This window comes from Neofelis nebulosa, chromosome 3 (assembly GCF_028018385.1).
Source record: "Neofelis nebulosa isolate mNeoNeb1 chromosome 3, mNeoNeb1.pri, whole genome shotgun sequence".
Lineage (NCBI taxonomy): Eukaryota > Metazoa > Chordata > Mammalia > Carnivora > Felidae > Neofelis > Neofelis nebulosa.
Window position 1 is genome coordinate 119916972 of NC_080784.1, and position 18236 is coordinate 119935207.

Here is an 18236-nt window from a genome sequence, read left to right on the forward strand (position 1 = left end):
CTTCATGTGTGACTATTTTTTTTAACTTCTCAACGAGAATAAACGTAAATATGTGTAAGAAAAAGTTATAACAAAATATTTGAAATCTTACCTAGAAGTCTTGGAAATGACACAAACTAAAGTGAAAAGAAATTTTACTTATACTTGAATATGCATGCAGGGAAAGAAAACAATATGGCTTTGGGAGGTTTCTTCCAGGATTATGGTTCTATAGTATACATACAGATGATTAGGATACTCAAGTGTCATATTACCATTTGAATCAACATAACACATATATAAAGTATATCTTTGAAACATACCAACTATTCACTGAAGAAAGCGGATTGAGGGATTACAGCCTTACAAAGGATTATTGAGAAATCGGAAAACAAAAGCAGAAATGTTTAGGCCTATAATGACATTAGGATCGATTTGCAGATAATATCAACTAAAGAATAATTTCTCATGTAACATGGGTATGCCATAAATATCTTTGAAATTCTTATATTAGCTAAACAAATAGTAAAGGTGGGAAGTGGGCTTCCTAAACTCTGCATATAGTCATTAGTACTCTTATTATTTCTTGAAAATGGCTGTAGGCTATTATGAAATTCTCTCTCTCCAGTCCAAACTAAAACACTATTCACTGGATATGGAATTCCAGAAGAGCTGCTAAGGGATAATGGAGTCCAATTTATGTCACCGAAGCTCCAAATCTTTCGTAGCTCAAATAGAGTGAAACACATTCATTTTGCACTATACAAGCTAGCCGCTAATGGCCTCATCCAGCACTTTGGACAGTTGTTCATGTAAGCACTTTTTGCTTGAAAGTGAGGAGGCTGTCCAGTGCAACAGCAGCTCCCTACTGCTCAGTTGGCCTTCTGCTGTGTCGAGCGTGTTCACCTATCATTAAGTTAACTTCCCACTCTGCTACTTCTGGTCAAAGGCAAGCACTGAGTTTTATGACCTCAGAGAACCAGAGAGACCAACAAGATCTTTCAGGGCAAGAAATGAAATGGTATTAAGGAAATGGGCCATTGAGAACACATTTTTAAGCTGCTCCTTTAATATTTGTTGTTCTTTGTGCCTGGGGGAAAATATGGCTGTTTCATGATGATAAAAAGTGAAGGGATAAATGAAGAGATGCAAAGGAGATGCAAACAAAGGAAAGAACATATTTTCATAATAATGGATACCCATTTTCTTATCTGGTACTTGCAGATATCAGTAAACTGTACGAGTAGTTTAGAGTTGAAATGCCTTACCTCAGCATGGGATGGTGGATAGGACTCCAAACGAGGTTAATAGAATTTACCTAGAGGGAGTAGCTTATGATTCATTGGGATATGTAAAAAATCTTGAAAGTTTTATTTTCTTCCATTTTTATCCTATTCTTTTTCATTTCTTTTGTTTTTAAGTGAAATGTATAAACTGAATTAACGTAATAGCACCTATATATATCTTATAAATAAATAAATATACATGCATTAAGGGTAAACACTGAATTCAATTTTTACTTATAAAGATGTGAAAACAATGGAGATTATCAATCTAGTGGAATGATCTATGGGATCATAATCAGAAGACTCAAGTCCTGGTACCAGCACTGCCTTGATTCATTCAGTAATCTTGGTCTCATTATTACATTTGTTGCACTTCAAATGCTTTATCTCCAAAGCAAGGAAAATAAATATCTTCCTCTTACATTTTCTTATGTTGTTATTGTTGTTGTAAAAGCATAATGATATAAATCATGAGGAGTGTTTTAAAAAGTTATAAGAAATATAAAATACATATACGTTAATTTTGAATGGATTTTCTACTTATAAAATATGGCTTTAAGTTGACTTGTATGCGAATTATTTATTCATTTTATTTATTTAAAGGGAATTATAAATCTTCCAATCAACTATAAAAGATATAACATTAGCTGAGTTACACTGACACATGATTCCAGATATAAGAGGATGTCAAAAAGTCAAAGTAAGGCAAATGGGATATTTGTCCTAACATATAAGGGAAAATTAGAGACAGAAGACTCTAGTTTCAAAATGAAGCTTAAAGAAAGTAGATTGACAAGGAAAATAATTTTTAAAAGGATTTGTTTCAGAAGAATGGCCTATCCTGATGGTTTTTGGTAAAGTGGATAAAATGTTTTGGTAATCAGGATAAGATAAACCAGGCCTCTCAGTACCTTGTGGCTCATAGCAGAGTAGTGAGTAGTAATGATGTTTGAATATAGATGTCTCAGCAGGGCTTTGAATGAGTGAGAAAATAAACTTAGCACAAATCTTATAAAAAGGTACAGTCCACTTCTACTTTATGTTTAGTTTTATGCTTTGATTTAATGGAAGTTAATTAATCCTAAGCTTATGATCAATAAAATGATCAACATCTTTATCCTTTTAGAAATAATATTGTGATTATATAACATTTGGATGGTAATTTTTTGTTCTGTAAGTAGTAGTCTCATTCTAAATCACTAAGTCGGAGTAGTTTTTCAGTGAAGGAGAAAGTCATAACCTAAAAAGAACAACTAACAAGGTCTACTAGAATGTGTACCCACTCACCAAAACTGAAAAATTAAATGCTATCATAATTCTTAATAAACAGAAGCTATCTCCCTTTGTATTCTGAAAATAATTTTAAAGCATTTTTAATGCATTTAAAGCATTTTATTTTTGAGTGAGAGAACATGAGCAGGGGAAAGGCAGAGAGAGAGGGAGACAGAGAGTCCCAAGCAGGATCCGTGCTGTCAGTGCAGAACCCGATGAGGGGCTCGAACTTAAGAACCGTGAGATCATGACCTGAGTCAAAAACAAGAATTGGCCACTTACCAAATGAGCCACTCAGGCACCCTGGAAATAATTTTAAAATAGTGAATAAATTACTCACACGATCAATGACTCTCAGGGTTTTATTACGTCTCCACGATGTTTAAGGCAATGTCTTAGGACAGGAGTGCACAAAAAGAAACAGGATGCATATGAGGAACTTCTGTTCTAAAGTAAACCTGGCATTTGAATTCTCCTTTTTCTCTGCTTTGTAGTAGTTTACATAGCATTAGTATTGTCTGTTCCTTGAAAATTTAAAATGACTTACTTAAAAAACTGGCCTTGGAAATATATTTGATGATGTGTATCTATTTCTGTATTATTTTCTTTGGGCATATAGTTGGTTATAATTAGCTCTCCAACATTTGGTCATTACGCAGTTTCACATTCTCACTATTATAAAAAGGATGGAGTTGCTATAATTGATTGAAAACAAATTAGAAATGAAAAATCATAAATCTGCAAAATGAAATTAGAAATATTGAAAGATATAAAGAGTAATCCTTACAGATGCCTGAAGGGGAGCTGCAAACTCTCTGGTGAACATGTCCAACTTAGGCTTAAAATCCAGAAAATGACATCTTCATTTCTAGCAAAGACCGCTATCCGTTATGTAAAATTTTGGTCTACATAAAATCTTATGAGGAATTTTGAATTGCTAAAATAAAGGCACCTTTGTCTATCTGATTGCTATTTCTGTACCTTCAATCTGTGAACACTCGTGGCAGGGACTGCCAATTGCCTTTGCCAAAATTCATTCCCCTTTCCATGTATACAAATAGGTAATGTGATGGAGTACATGGGTATCGAGGTAACCATAGTATTTCCAATCTCCATTCTTGCCAGGTAGGTCACGTGTCCAATTCTGGCCAATGGTATATGATCAGGATTGAAGTGTGCATCCTCTGAATCATACCTCTAAAAAAGTAAAGAAGCATGCAGGGGCATCTGGGTGGCTCAGTCCTTCAAGCATCCGACTTCAGCTCAGGTCATGACCAGCTGTGCCACCAGCTCAGAGCCTGGAACCTGCTTTGGATTCTGTGTCTCACTCTCTCTCTGTCCCTCCCCTGCTTGTGCTCTGTCTCTCTCTGTCTCTCAAAAAGAAACGTTTTAAAAAATTGTTCTTAAAAGTAAAGTTGCATACAAATTCTTCTTTCTTTTTGCTATGGGCTGTAAGGTGGTCATGGTGACCAATTTCAACCAAACTGATGAGATAATAGCCTGAGGATGTCACAGCCAAAGAAGTGGAAGGCTTTTCCATCTCTGACACCTCCAGGTACTTTCGCCATACCTAAATCACCTGCCTGGAGAGTTTCATCACAGAGATCAATTCATGTTTATCTTGTTTAAGCACTCTTCCTCAGGATAACTTGTCACCGTGGCCTACCCTGTAACCCAATATAACTTTTGATGAAGATAGCCTGGGAGACATATAAGAACACTTTAGTTTTAATAAAATGAAGAATGGGGTTTCCTACAGAGTTGCCAGGACATTGGAAAATTGGCTATTTTCATGTTTTTCCACAGTAGCCAACCAAGGGTCAACAACATTTCAGAATTAGAAATACCAACAGTTTGTTCCAGGCAACATTTCTATTACCTTAGATGCATGCTAACTGGAATTATTATTCAGTACAATAGAATAGAAAATACGTGGTGACAATAATGTTTTTTAGGCTTGTCCAGAAGTGTCGACCATCCATTATCTACATTAGACTGTGTTGTTTAAAATTAATTTGAAAAAAGTCTCAGTCATTTCTCTGCCCCATTCCCTTGTAGGTCCCTCTCAACGTCTTGCTGGGAGTTTTTTTGTTTTGTTTTGTTTTTTACCACATTTTTGTACATTTTAAAAATAAGAACTTTCGACAGCACAGGTGTTATAGACTTCACTAATAGTGTATTATAAAGGTCTTCTCAGGATACACGAACTTCCTAATGCAAAAGCAAGTTTTATTCACTGCCATTCTATATCAGATGTGGAAATACTGTTAGGATGGAACATTGTAAAATTGTTTATTATCAGGAAGTAAATAAACCATAGTGTAAGTATGGGAGGTATTGTTAATGCATTTGGTATAGAACAATTTGCTTAAATTCTGCTTTGACTTTCTGATTTCCTATAATGTGGTGTCCACGTTTTCTCACCACCCGTGACTTTTAGTGTAGAATCCCAGTAAAATTTGTTAAATGTTATCCACTGTTGAATGAGATTTAATAACATTGGTAGGAGTCACTGTCCTCTTTACCATAATTGTTATTTAAAAAGTGTCCTTTTCAGGTGTTCTTTATTTGGATTATAACATTCTTTCATTTGAAGCTCTCTATTTGCAGGATAATGCCAGTTTCTTCCCGGAAATAATAATAACATTATCCAGCTGAAGAGGTTCTAGGCTTTTATTTAGTAGGCTGGCATTGGTGTGGCTTTTAAGAAGTCTTTCAGTTTCTTGATACTAAAATCCCTCTAAGAGCCACATTTACTTTCCTTTCAGAACCTTCACTAGTACATGCACTACTACACAAAACAAGAATTTGAGGCAGGATTTCTGATGGTTAAATGGAAAAGTGACAAGGACCGGTGTAGTTCCAGTCTGTGGAAATCCTTCTGGCAGGCTGTAGGCTCAGAGGCAAATGTTGTGAGCGTATCACCAGGGAGCTGCCCCCTGGTGGATTGCATCAGAGAATTCTGATTGTATCTGTGATTTCAAGAACGGATTTCCTCCACTCCTAAACATTAGTCAAATTTGAATTTTTGTGTATCCTGGAGCTGATAATATTAATTGTAGTCTACGGCATTGAATATCGTCCAGACAACTAGGAACTAAATCAGGAGCCCTGCCCAAAAGGAGAAAGGATTTGGCTAGAAAAAATGTTCCTTCAGTCAGGCAGAAAAAATACAGGGGAAACTAACATAACGTAGCCAAAGCTATCCCTGCCTAGACATAGGTATGTCTCAGACAAGCAAGCATGTGGACTCATAAAAGGTTTCCAGGTTTCCGAATGGAAGTGCTGTGAATCGCCTCATACATAAGCGAGCCAGCTAATTCCCCATGGCTCAAGACATCCTCTCATTGATTTATGATGATTCTGAGGCATAGCCCACTAAATTGCTGAGGATGTGCAGTGAACTCTGAGAGCTTAAAGAAACCTGCCTCGTGGACAAACCATATTTTTTAATAAAAACATTTTTCATGCTCAAGAGTCTACCTTTTTCCTTCTACCTGATATTAAAATATGTGCCTGAGAGTTTACGGTGTCCTTTGAATCATTCATTATGCACTTTAATTTTCAAGAGCATCAATATTTAGAGAAATTACTAATCTTCAGGATGATTTCTTTGGAAAGAGTTATTTTCTCCTTAATTCTTGACTTTTTCTCCTCTACCCATCCCCCAACATTTTTTTTCTAACTTCAATTTCATTCTTCTTAGAGAGCTAGCCAGATAGCCCTCTAATTTTATGCTAAAGCTCCTTGCTTTTGCTTGGCCTGGACTGGTTTTCTGCATGCCCATGAAAGTGAACAGACCTGCTTACCAAACCTGTGACTGAATGTAATTCTCATACTCCAACCTGATCCTCAAACATACACTGTTTAAGACAAACCTACCAAATTAGTCTTGCCATTGTCACATTTTTACACAATTAGGTCCTAGGAAACCTTTCATTTAACCTAAAAAAATAGTACGAACCACCAAAACCACACCAAAATTTGATAAGGACATTTCAAAAATCTGGTTAAATGAAATGAAAGCATGCACTGAAGAAGAGAATCTGATGATTAAAAAAAATGTTTTTTTTATCATTGCTAAGAATTAATAATATTGTAACCTCATAAAAATATTAACATTTTAACAGTTTTCTTCTAACTCAGCTATTATTTAGTAAGTATAAAAATCATATCTATCCTTTTTATTCTTCTTTGCAGTATATTTTATTAGTTTGGATGACTATTAACTAGGTAATGAAAATGCAAATTTCAGCTTATATAGCATCTTTCAGCCTGAAATCTAAAAATCGTGGCTGCCTAATTCTTTTTTCCACTTAGCTTTGTGCTTTGAGTGACATCTGTGTGGATTTGAAAGCATTATTTTTGCCTTTACAAAACCCTGGAATCCTCCCTTGCAATCACAGGATGGATGCAGTCTCTAAATAATTCCCTGTTTTCTAAAGGAGATATTGCTTCAGGCTGTAGGATCTTCACATTGAACAAGGCACAAAGAGAAATGGGCTCTATGTCTAGGCCATTCTATTCAATCATTCATTTTCAAGAAGGACAGGGAAGACAGGCAGGGTGGGGGGTGGTAAAAACAAGCAAGTAGAGTACATTTGCTTTATTTTCTATTTAGGGGCATACATACAAGATTACTTTCTTAACACACACCTTTGTCTGTGGCCTGACATTTAAAAGCCATGATAATAAAAAAAAGGCACAAATAGCACAGCTTTTATTTTTCAATATATCACAATTAACCTAGCCCCCAGAAATAAAAGAGCATGTAAGTTAACAGGGGAAAAAATCATTTCTTAACTCTTGGTATCGTGTGTATAAGATTTGTGTTGCATGATTTCAAGCATAATTTACACACTAAAATAATACATAAACATTTTTCACACTTAAAAGGAATGTATTAAATAAACAAATGTCCCAAAGGTGTCCAAAATATTCTCTTAATTGAGTAGAACATACTAAAATCAATGGCAGAAGGAAGTTGAAGCATTATTGCAAAGTTGTATAAAGTTAAATAATGTTCATTTTAATCATTCAAACACTGATATAAATGAGATCTATCCTATCTATTAATAAAATCAACATCAAATATATAAAGTAAATATCAAATATGTTATTTCTATCAATATCTATCAATTATATATTATTAACTATATACACTGGAATGCAATTAATCCTGCCGTTAGCATATTAAGAGTAAAGAAATAAAAATCCCCACAAAATAAAATAAAATGTTTTTCCCAGATTTCAGGTACTTAAGCTACCAACTTGACACTTTTCTGTGTTTACATGATTCATATGTAAAGTGTTATCAGAAATTATAATTATGTGATTGAGCAAGATATAGTTCTCATTCAATACAACTTCATTCAAGGGAAAAATAAAATAAGGTTCAGTCTTCAATGTTAATTATAATTCAAATAATCCTTTCCATTAGAGGATTTCTAAATTACAACAAATAGTGAGGTAGGTACGCAGTTTATCTAGCTGTGTCTAACCTTTACTGTGAAAATTACTAATAAGAAATATAGTAGACATATTGATCTAAGGGCAGAGTTATATGGAGACCAGAAATACTAAATTAACAAAATGCTAGATTTCCTCGGTGATAATTCAGATGTAATCATTATGTACAAACAAGCATTAAAATTATATTTTAAAAACCAAGATCTACTAGTATATTTAAAATATAATTCAATTTTTAAAACACATTTCACACATCATTTTCAGGACTGTGTCCGTGAAGCCCATTCTTCCAGGATGTTAAAGAAATGCTCACCAAATTTCTATGATGTCTTTCTTAATGAGGATCATATTCACAAATGGGCTTCTAGTAGATGTTGAAGGGATATTGAAATTCATTTCAGCACATTAGCAACAGGAAGGTGAGGATATGAAAGCATCATTAAATAGCAACTAAAACAATATCAGATGCCCTATGCATTTAGGGTGCTGTTTTCACCACAAGGAAGAAAGAGAAGATAAGGACTGCATGGCTGTCAGACCAACCTGGGCTAAGATAGGGAAGGAAAGGAGGAAAAGGGAAAGGGATAGGATTCCTCTTTAGAAGACTATTTTAGAGCAGAGTGGGACTCCCAGTGACCCAGAAGTCTTGTTATGCAGCAGCAATAGGAGCGAGGCATTACTTTTATTACCCTCCCGCTGCTGGGAGAAAACACCCTGTAAGTCTGTTTCTTTACTTGCTCCACTCTTAGTCACACTAATAATGTCATATTTATCTTGGTGATTTGTCTTAAGCATGTTTTAATTTTAGAGCTCTGCTCCCCACCTTTTACCCTCCATCCTCAAATTTTATGTGGAAAACAATGTTTTAAAATTTAAGACTCCTAGGTTGGTGTTGGCTTCAGGCCAACATTAAATGAAAGGGATCCAACTTATCTTTGAAAATGAAGGATGGGGATTCCTAAGAAACGAGAAGCCAATTAGGTGAGACATACAAGTGTCCCAGCTTAATGCCGTGGAGAGTTTCCAGGCTATGGCACGAGCAGGAGGAGCGCAGGTGGAGCCCTGAGCACACCTGAGTTCAGATAGATCCACGAGTCTAAGTAAAGTGTGTAGAGTTTGCAGGACAGAGTCCTGGAGTGGAGGGATCTGTACAGAGACAGGAATGCAGAGATCTGCGGAGGAGCTCCTTGAGTAATCAGCAGTGTGTTGATCAGTACATACACCTAAGGAAACCAACTGAGGCCCGGAAAGAACCACTGGAAAAGATTAGAGGTAACAGTGCCCAGCTCATACCCAGAGAGAACAGTACCTGTTGCCATCAGCCAAACTGGAAAATCTCTAAATATATAGGGTAGAGTACAGAGAGGGTCTTGCATCAGGAATGCAGAACATTTGGCCTGGTTGCAGTCTGTCTCCACCCTCACTTAATGAATCTTAAAAGCAAGACCCCCCAAAAAGGATTACACCATTATAAGTAATTTATAATCCCAAACAAAGGTCAAGAATATTTATTTAAAAATATAACCAGAACCCTACAAGGTAAAACTTGCAATGTCTGGTATCCCATCAAAGATTACCAGGCATCCAAAGATGCAGCAAAACAGGAGCCACCATAAGGAGAAAAATCAATCACGGAAAACTGACCCAGAACTGACACAGGTACGAGAATTATCAAACAAGGACATAAAAAAAGTGATTATAACTTTATCCCATATGTTCAAAATTGAAGCAGAGCCATTGATGATACATTAAAAAAAATTAAAATGAAATTTTAGAGATGAAAACTACAATGTCTGAGATTAAAGTACACTGGAAGTGATGCCAGATTATGAAGACTTAAATTAGATTCTCTGCTCTAATATTCATAAACTATAATAACTTTTTTAACCTTAGTTTACTACTCTGTAAAACAAGAATAATAAAACTTGGTTAAAGGTATTATTGCAAAGATTAAATGAGATGATGATAAAACGAGATAATTAGGTGAAACACTTAGCATGGTGTCTGGCACTGTAAGCATGTGATAATTTTGTATTTATTACGCTACTCCTCTGTTCAAATTCATTTCTGGTTCCCTAATGCTGGAGGAACAAAGCCCAAACTTTCTTGCTTGAAATTCAAGCTCCATACAATCTGGTTTGAGTCTTTTGTCCAGTCTGAATCCTATGTTAGTTTATGTAACTGTATTTTAGTCAAACTATAATTCACCATCCTTTTTATATGCCCCACAATTCTTTTCCTCAGTCCTTGTTATGGTCTTAATTATGTCTCCCTAAAAATCCATATGTTGAAATCCTAATCCCCATTACCTCAAAATGTGATAGTGTTTGGAGATAGGGTCTTTATGGAGATAATCAAGTTAAGATGAGGTCCTTAGGGTGGACCCTAACCCCATATAAATCTTATAAGTAGAGGAAATTTGAATACAGACATGTACAAGGGAAAGACAATGTAAAAACAGAGGGAGAAGACAACCATTCACAGGCCATGGACAGAGCCCTGAAACAGATCCCTCCCTCGTGGACCTCGGAAAGAACCAACCCTATCAATTCCTTGATCTCAGAATTCTATCCTCCAGAACTGTGAAAAAATAAATGTCTCTTGTTCAACCCCTCTCCCCCTCAACAGTCTGCAGTACTTTGTTATAGCAGCCTTAGCAAACAAATACACTGCTTTCTTCACATTTCTCCTTTTATCTGAATACCCTTGTGCACATATCCAAACTACGAACTTTTATTCAAGATTTAGAGAGTTTGCCAATTTCTCTATCAGAATGTACTTATTTCTCTTACTAAAATGTAATCTCTTTCTCCTCAGGAATCCTATAGTTCTTATGACACTTACCCTTTCTACATTTTGAACTATCATTAGTTTTATGCCCTATTGCTTCGATTAGACTGACATTTCCGGCAGAGTTGAATCTGTTTCCGATTCATTCTTCTATTCCCCACAGAATCTAGTAGTTCTAGCAAGTGGCAGATTCTCCATTAAGATCTTCTTGATGAGTTAAAGCTTCAGTCATATGTCAAAAGACAACCCATATAGGTATATATTTGTGTATGTATTTGTATAACTTTAAATTGTGCCCCTTACTAGATAGTAAACTGCATGAACACAGGGGACTTTATTTATCTAATAAAAATGCTAATTTGGCTTTCACAAAAAGCCCATACTATTCTCAAGGAGTAATATGTTGGTTTCCTATATGCATTATAGCTAAATAATACATTTTTTAACAACTTCAAATGGTAAAATAATTAGCAATTTTGTGATTCTTGGTCTTAATCATATTTCTTTCATCAGGAATAATAACTGCATCATAACTCATCTGCTTTCAGGCAGTAATCCTGCCACCTCACAGAAGGCGAGCATTTAGATGTTGTCTCTAATATTTACAGTAAAACCTTGGATTGCAAGTAACTTGTTCTGTGAGTGTTCCACAAGGCAAGCAAACATTCCTAATAAATTTTTACTTGATAAACCAAGGGGGCCTTGCAATGCAAGTAGTATGTGACATCGAATGTCACATGATCACAATGAGCCAATGGTTCTTGAAATTCACTTTGATATACAAGTACTTTGGATTATAAGCATGTTTCTGGAATGAATTATGCTCACAAACCAAGGTTTTACTGTATCTCTTTGTTCAAAGCCTCTGTGTTTTGGTTCATCACTTCAAACATCACCACCACCTCCATACTACTCAGTGTTACACCTTGCTTTTTGTTTTCTTTGCCTCTAGAGCTAACATTTACATTTCTTCTTCCACAACAAAGAAAGGTAGCAGTAACCATCCTTAACTGCTTTACAAAATGAAAAGCTGGGGGGACAGGGAGAAAGAAGTTTTTCAAGATTCACCTTGAATTGCCTACTCTTTGAAACCTTTCTTCACTTCTGCACACATAGAATTCTTGTCTTCGTGCTTCTTGTCTTGTCCCTCTGTTGGGGGCAACATAACAAATGTAACATTTTATAATGGCTAAGTCTTCACATGGCTCACTTACCTTTGCTAAACTTTAAGCCCATTAATTATAAGAAAAATGTCTCATGAATTCTTTGCACATGCATCTCCCCATGTAGAAGCACACCAGCAACTCATAGCCTTAAAAATTCCAATAGAGAAGTCAAGGTTGTGAGATTTATGGTTTATTATTATTTTCTTCTTCTTCTTCTTCTACTACTACTACTACTACTTTTCATTGTTATTGTTGCCTGCATTTTTTGTTTTTTTTATTTGTTTGGAAAATTATTCCAAGACAAGATTCACATCTGGTAGTGGTGGCAGCAGTGGTTTCTTCTTCTTCTATTATTATTATTTGATTATTATTATTAATGAGTTTTTTTGATGTTGTTGTCAATACTATTGTTTATCGGGAAGTCCAAAAGCAGGTTTACATATGTAAACCATTAAAAAACTACTTTAAATGTAAGTAACACCCATGTGCTCAGTGTAGGATGTTAGAAAGTAAAAGATTCCTTTTTATGAAATCTAAGGTCCCCTGGCTCTCAATGATTTAGAATAATGTGCTCCAGAGTTCCTTGCCCTTTTACCATGGTTATTTGGCCTCCAGGTAAAGGCATTTCCCTGTGGTTCACCTAAACCTCAGCTGTCTTGAGAAGTGGTTTCTCACTTTCTAATTTGCAGATTGTGGTTTTATTGACATTTATGGGGGCTGCAATGGGCAAGTAAAGAGTCTTCAAGGGATTTAAAATTCTAGCATTAACCTTCTCTGTGTAATTAAAATGCTCTGCATTTCAAAATATTTTATAAATATTTGCTGTCTCCACAAGGAAGCCACTGTGACTGGGTTTCTGGGGGAAAAAGGGTGCTGTCTTCCCTGGGGGTCACCGGATACAGGATGTGGAGAGCTTGGCTTAGAAACAGGCAGAGCCAAAGGATTGAATAATGCCTCTGAAACTAAACATGTCATGTAATTGTACACAGGGAAAGGGGAATTCCTAACAGAGGAAATAGTCCACAGAGGATGTAAGCATAAGTAGGTAAGTTCTAGGCAGAATCCCAAAGGCAGGGTAAACATTCACTGAAGATCCAACAGCAGACACAAATGGACTTCCATAGAGCAAAACATAGATTGGAGTCACAACAGGTACAGAATACAGTATAATTCTAGGTGTCAGTTATCTGAAAATACTAGTGGAAAAGTATAAGCCCAGTAACTGGTGACTGTGGCATCAAGTTAAAGTAGAACCAACCATAAAATATTCCTATTGATGATAAAGTGGCTACTGGTACAATGCTCCCTTAATTTCCCCTTGTTTCCTTTATTAGATTCACCATTGCTCAAAATGAAAAGCAGATACATAGGTTGACCTTAGGCTGATACAGTCTCAGAAATGTGGGTGTAAGCTACTGGAGTAAAATGGATGCATGGGAGACAGCAGAACAATTAAGATTTCCCCTTGAGAGAGGCTGCTGGTGCTTTGCCCAGATTCCCTTTACTGGACCAATGCATTTATCACCTATTGCTGTTAGTGCTGGCTACTATTAAGTACAATTGCACATTTCTCCAGAGAATTCTCCTTGACTGGCAGGAACTGTCTCACTAGAAGATATCTGAGAGCTTAAGCACCCTCTAAAGAGGAGGACAAAAATCAGCCACTGGCTAGCTGATACGGGGATGCAAAATTGTGGCCCCAAACCCACTTATTTCAAGGCATGAAAACCCTGTGGTGCCTTTCACACTCCAGAGCTCCCCATGAGGTCAGGCTCAGTCAAGACTTCAGTAAAAACCGTATTTTGGCTTAGCTTTTTGATCTATCTTATCCTGCCTCAGTTTATTTCCTTACAGGTTTCTTCTGATGGCACTCCAAGAATGTAGCACCAAAATACTCGTCTCAGGTTCTGTCTCTCAAGAGGCTCATCCAAGACATCCTTTTACTGATATTACTTACAAATTTTAAAACTTACATGTGGGGTAGCCTCTGAAACTTAGAGGGGATGGAATGAACCCTTATTCCACCAACTAGTGCTGTGGGACCTCTCTGAGCATCAGTTTCCTTATGACTAACATGGGAATAACAACGTTAACCTCCTTACAAGGTTTTGGAAGGATTGTTAATAATCCTTATGTGAATTATAATAGTCTGCACTCATGTATTAAAAATCACATTAATCATATCTCATTTTTTCATTCATTCATAACCCCTTTATTAAGTTCTGTCTACACACTAGGCACAATCCATACCACACTGAAACACAGACAAAAATATCTATTCTTATAAAATATTAAATGAGGACAGCAAGTACTCAGAAGAAGAAAAATATACAGAGATTTAGATAAATATTATGGAAAAACAATGCAGGAAATGGGTGTAGTAATTTAGTTTTAATCTTCATAACAGTTCTATGTGTTGCAGATGAGAAAACTGAGATTTAGAAAAGTTAGCTACGTGACTCAGTTATCACATGATCAGGACTAAAGGAGAATACAAATCCAGACCATCTGACTTAGTGGCAAAGCAGTAATATCTCCCAACATATAATAAGTACCATCTATAGTAATAACGATATTTAATAATTGAACAACAAGCCACCCCACTCACTGAGTACACAGGCCATCCAATATTGAAATTAAAGAGTGCAGGGGCACCTGGGTGGCTCAGTCGGTTAAGCCTCTGACTTCGGCTCAGATCTCACTGCTCATGGGTTCCAGCCACGCGTCTCTGAGCTGTCAGCACAGAGACTGGAGCCTGCTTCAGATTGTGTCTCCCTCTCTCTTTCCCCCTCCCTTGCTCATGCTCTCTCTTTCTCTTTCTCTCAAAAATAAGTAAACATTTAAAAATTTTTAAATTAAAAAGTGCAGTTTATCCTTAGAATTTCTCATTCAGGATCGCATGAAAGACCCAGCTATGGTGTGAACTTGCCAGCTTCCAATGAAAGAGGAAATAGAAGAGACATTAAGATTCGAGAATTAGTAAACATACCTTTAGCCTGGTTAATTAAAGGGATGAAAGGAGGGTTTGAGAAGGAGGTAGAAATAAAGGAGAGAAGAAAATATGAGCAGCATTCATAGGAGGAAATGGCAATATTGACAGCTCAGGTTACCTAAGCAATCATTTCAGTTTTATTTCATTAAGAAAATGGGGGGAAAAAAAAAAGGGAAGTGAACCTGACTTTGCATGAATGTTGACACCTTGGGTGGGACACCTGTGCACCACAGGGGGTGGAATTAGAGGAAAGGAGGCACAATTATATCATCAGGCTGTTTATCTATTTCTAAATCTCGAGCTCAGCTAATCCAAATGGAGCATATACTTCACCATAGGTGAACTGTGTTACATAAGACCAATTATAAAATAATGAATGTAGAGAACTCTGCATTATTTTCTTCTGAAAGGTTAGAAAATTCCAGCACATTTTAGTCATAATACTAAAGTTTGACATGGATGGAAACCTGGAATCCCACTATCTGCCAGCCCCCACTGGGTTTTTTGTTTGTTTGTTTGTTTGCTTTGGTATCCTCATACAATATTTAAGACAGAAATTATTTACCTTGGTTTGCAGATGGACAAACTAATCTCAAAAAGATGAAATGTCTTACATCATAATTTAAGGTGGAAGAATCAGTTTTGAAATATGTTTTTTAATGCTTTGTTATTATTAATTTGCATTACTTGCCTCTTGTTATGAAAATTTAATTTTTAAAAAGATGATATGTGTACAATTATATAGCAAAATGCCTGGCACATTTTGTATGTATGCAACATGTTTTTATCCTTCACTTAAAAAGTACTTTATTGTGGCGAGAACACTTAACATTTACCCTCTTAAATTTCAAGTATATGATACATTGTCATTGCCTATAGGTTCAACGTTATACCACATGTCTCAAGAGCTTAATGTACATCCAATTATACTTTATATGTTATCTTATTATATACATAACATATTTAATAATATATGTTTAATATATTTATATATTTATTTATAATTTATATTTATTTATATTTATATTTATATATTATTTTTATATATATTATTATATAACATAAATATAAATATAAATATATATATTTATATATGTAAATATATAACATATTTAATAATAAAATTAAATTTATTATGTAGCTAATCTTATTTATCTTGCTTAATTGAAACCTTATGCCCACTGATTAGTAACTACACTTTTCTTCCTCCCCTAGCAACCACCATTCCACTCGTTAATTCCATGACTATTTTAGTTACCTTATGTAAGTGAAATCATGTGGTATTCATATTTCTGTGACTGACTTATTTTACTTTACATAAAGTGTCCATGATTCCTCCATGTTGCAGAATTTGACTTTTTTTTAAGGCCAAATTGTATTCCATTATATGTAGATGACATTTTCTTTCTCTGTTCATCTACTGATGTATATTTATATTGTTTTCACATTTTCACTATTGTGAATAGTGCTGCAATGAACATGAGATTGCTAACATCTCCTAGAGATCCTGATTTCAATTCTTTAGGATAACCTAGAAATGAGATTGTTGGATCATATGGTAGTTTTGAAAAATTTGTGAGAAAACTTCATACTGTTTTCCATAGCAGTTGCACCATTTTGCATTCCCACTAACAGTGTATAAGGGTTCTAGGCTCTCCATATCCTCACCAACAATTGTTTTTTTCATAATAACCACCTTAACAAGTGTGAGGTAATATCTAATCGTGGTTTAATTTGGCATTTCTCTGATGAATTAGTGATGTGAAGAATTTTTTCATATGTGTGTTGGTCATTTGTGCATCTTCTTTGGAGAAATGTCTATTTAAGCTGTTAGCCCCATTTTTTAATCAAGCTATTTGTTATTTTACTATTCCACTGCATGAGTTCCTTATATATTTTGGAAATTAACCCTTTGGTTTGAAAATATTTCCCCCCATTTCATAGGTTGCCTTTTCATTTTGTTGAAAAGAAGCTTTTTAGTTTCATGCATTTGCACTTGCTTATTTTTGTTTTGTTGTCATGCTTATGGCATTATATCCATGAAATTATTACCAAGACTGATGCCGTCAAGGTTTTCCCTTATATTTATTTCTAGGAGGTTTATAGTTCCACATCTTATGTTTAAGTTTTCAATTGATTTTGAGTTGACTTTGTGTGTGGTGTAAGATAAGGGTCCTATTTCATTATTTGCATGTGTATATCCAGGTTTCCCAGTACCGTTTATTGAAAACCTTCTCCATTGTTGCACTTGGACTCTTGCTGAAGATCAGTTGCCTACATATGCATGTATTTACTTCAGGGCTGTCTATTGTATTCCATTTGTCTGTATCTGTCTTTACATGAGTACCACATTGTTTTGATTACTATACCTTTGTACTATATTCCGAAATAAGGAAATGTAATGACTCCAGCTTTCTTCTTCTAGTTCATGAATAATTTGGCTATTTGTGGTCTTTTGAGTTTCCTTGTGAATTGTAAAAGTTATTGATGGGAATAACATTGAGTCTGTTGATTGCTCTGGGTAGTATGGACATTTGAACAATATTAAGTCTGCCAATTCATGAACATGGCATGCCTTTCCATTTATTTGTTTTTTCTTCTATTTTTTTCATTAATGTTTTGTAATGTTTAGTATACACATTTTTCACCTCCTTAGTTAAGTCTATTCTTAATATTTTATTCGTTTTAATGTTATTGTAAATGGGATTGTTTTCTAATTTCCTTTTCAGATAATTTGCTGTTATTGTATAGAAACACAACTGAACTTTATATGTTGATATTGTATCCTGCAATTTTACTGAACTTGTTAATTAACTTTAATTTTTTTTAAATGTCTTTTTATTTATTTTTGAGACAGAGAGAGACAGAGCATGAGCAGGGGAGGAGCAGAGAGAGAGGGAGACACAGAATCCGAAGCAGGCTCCAGGCTCTGAGCTGTCAGCACAGAGACCAACGCGGGGCTCGAACTCACAGAGTGTGAGATCATGACCTGAGCTGAAGTCGGAAGCTCAACCGACTGACCCACCCAGGCGCCCCAATTAACTTTAATTTTTTATAGAATCTTTAGAGTTTTGTATATATGAAATCATGTCATATGCAAAGAAGTATAATTTTAATTCTTTCTTTCTGATTTGGAAGACTTTTGTTTGTTTTTCTTGCCTAATTGCTCTAAGCTATTTTCAATACCGTGTGGAATACAAGTGGTGAGAGTGGGCATCCTTACCTTATTCTTTATGTTAGAGGAAAAGCTTTCACTTTTTCACTATTGAGAATGATGTGTTC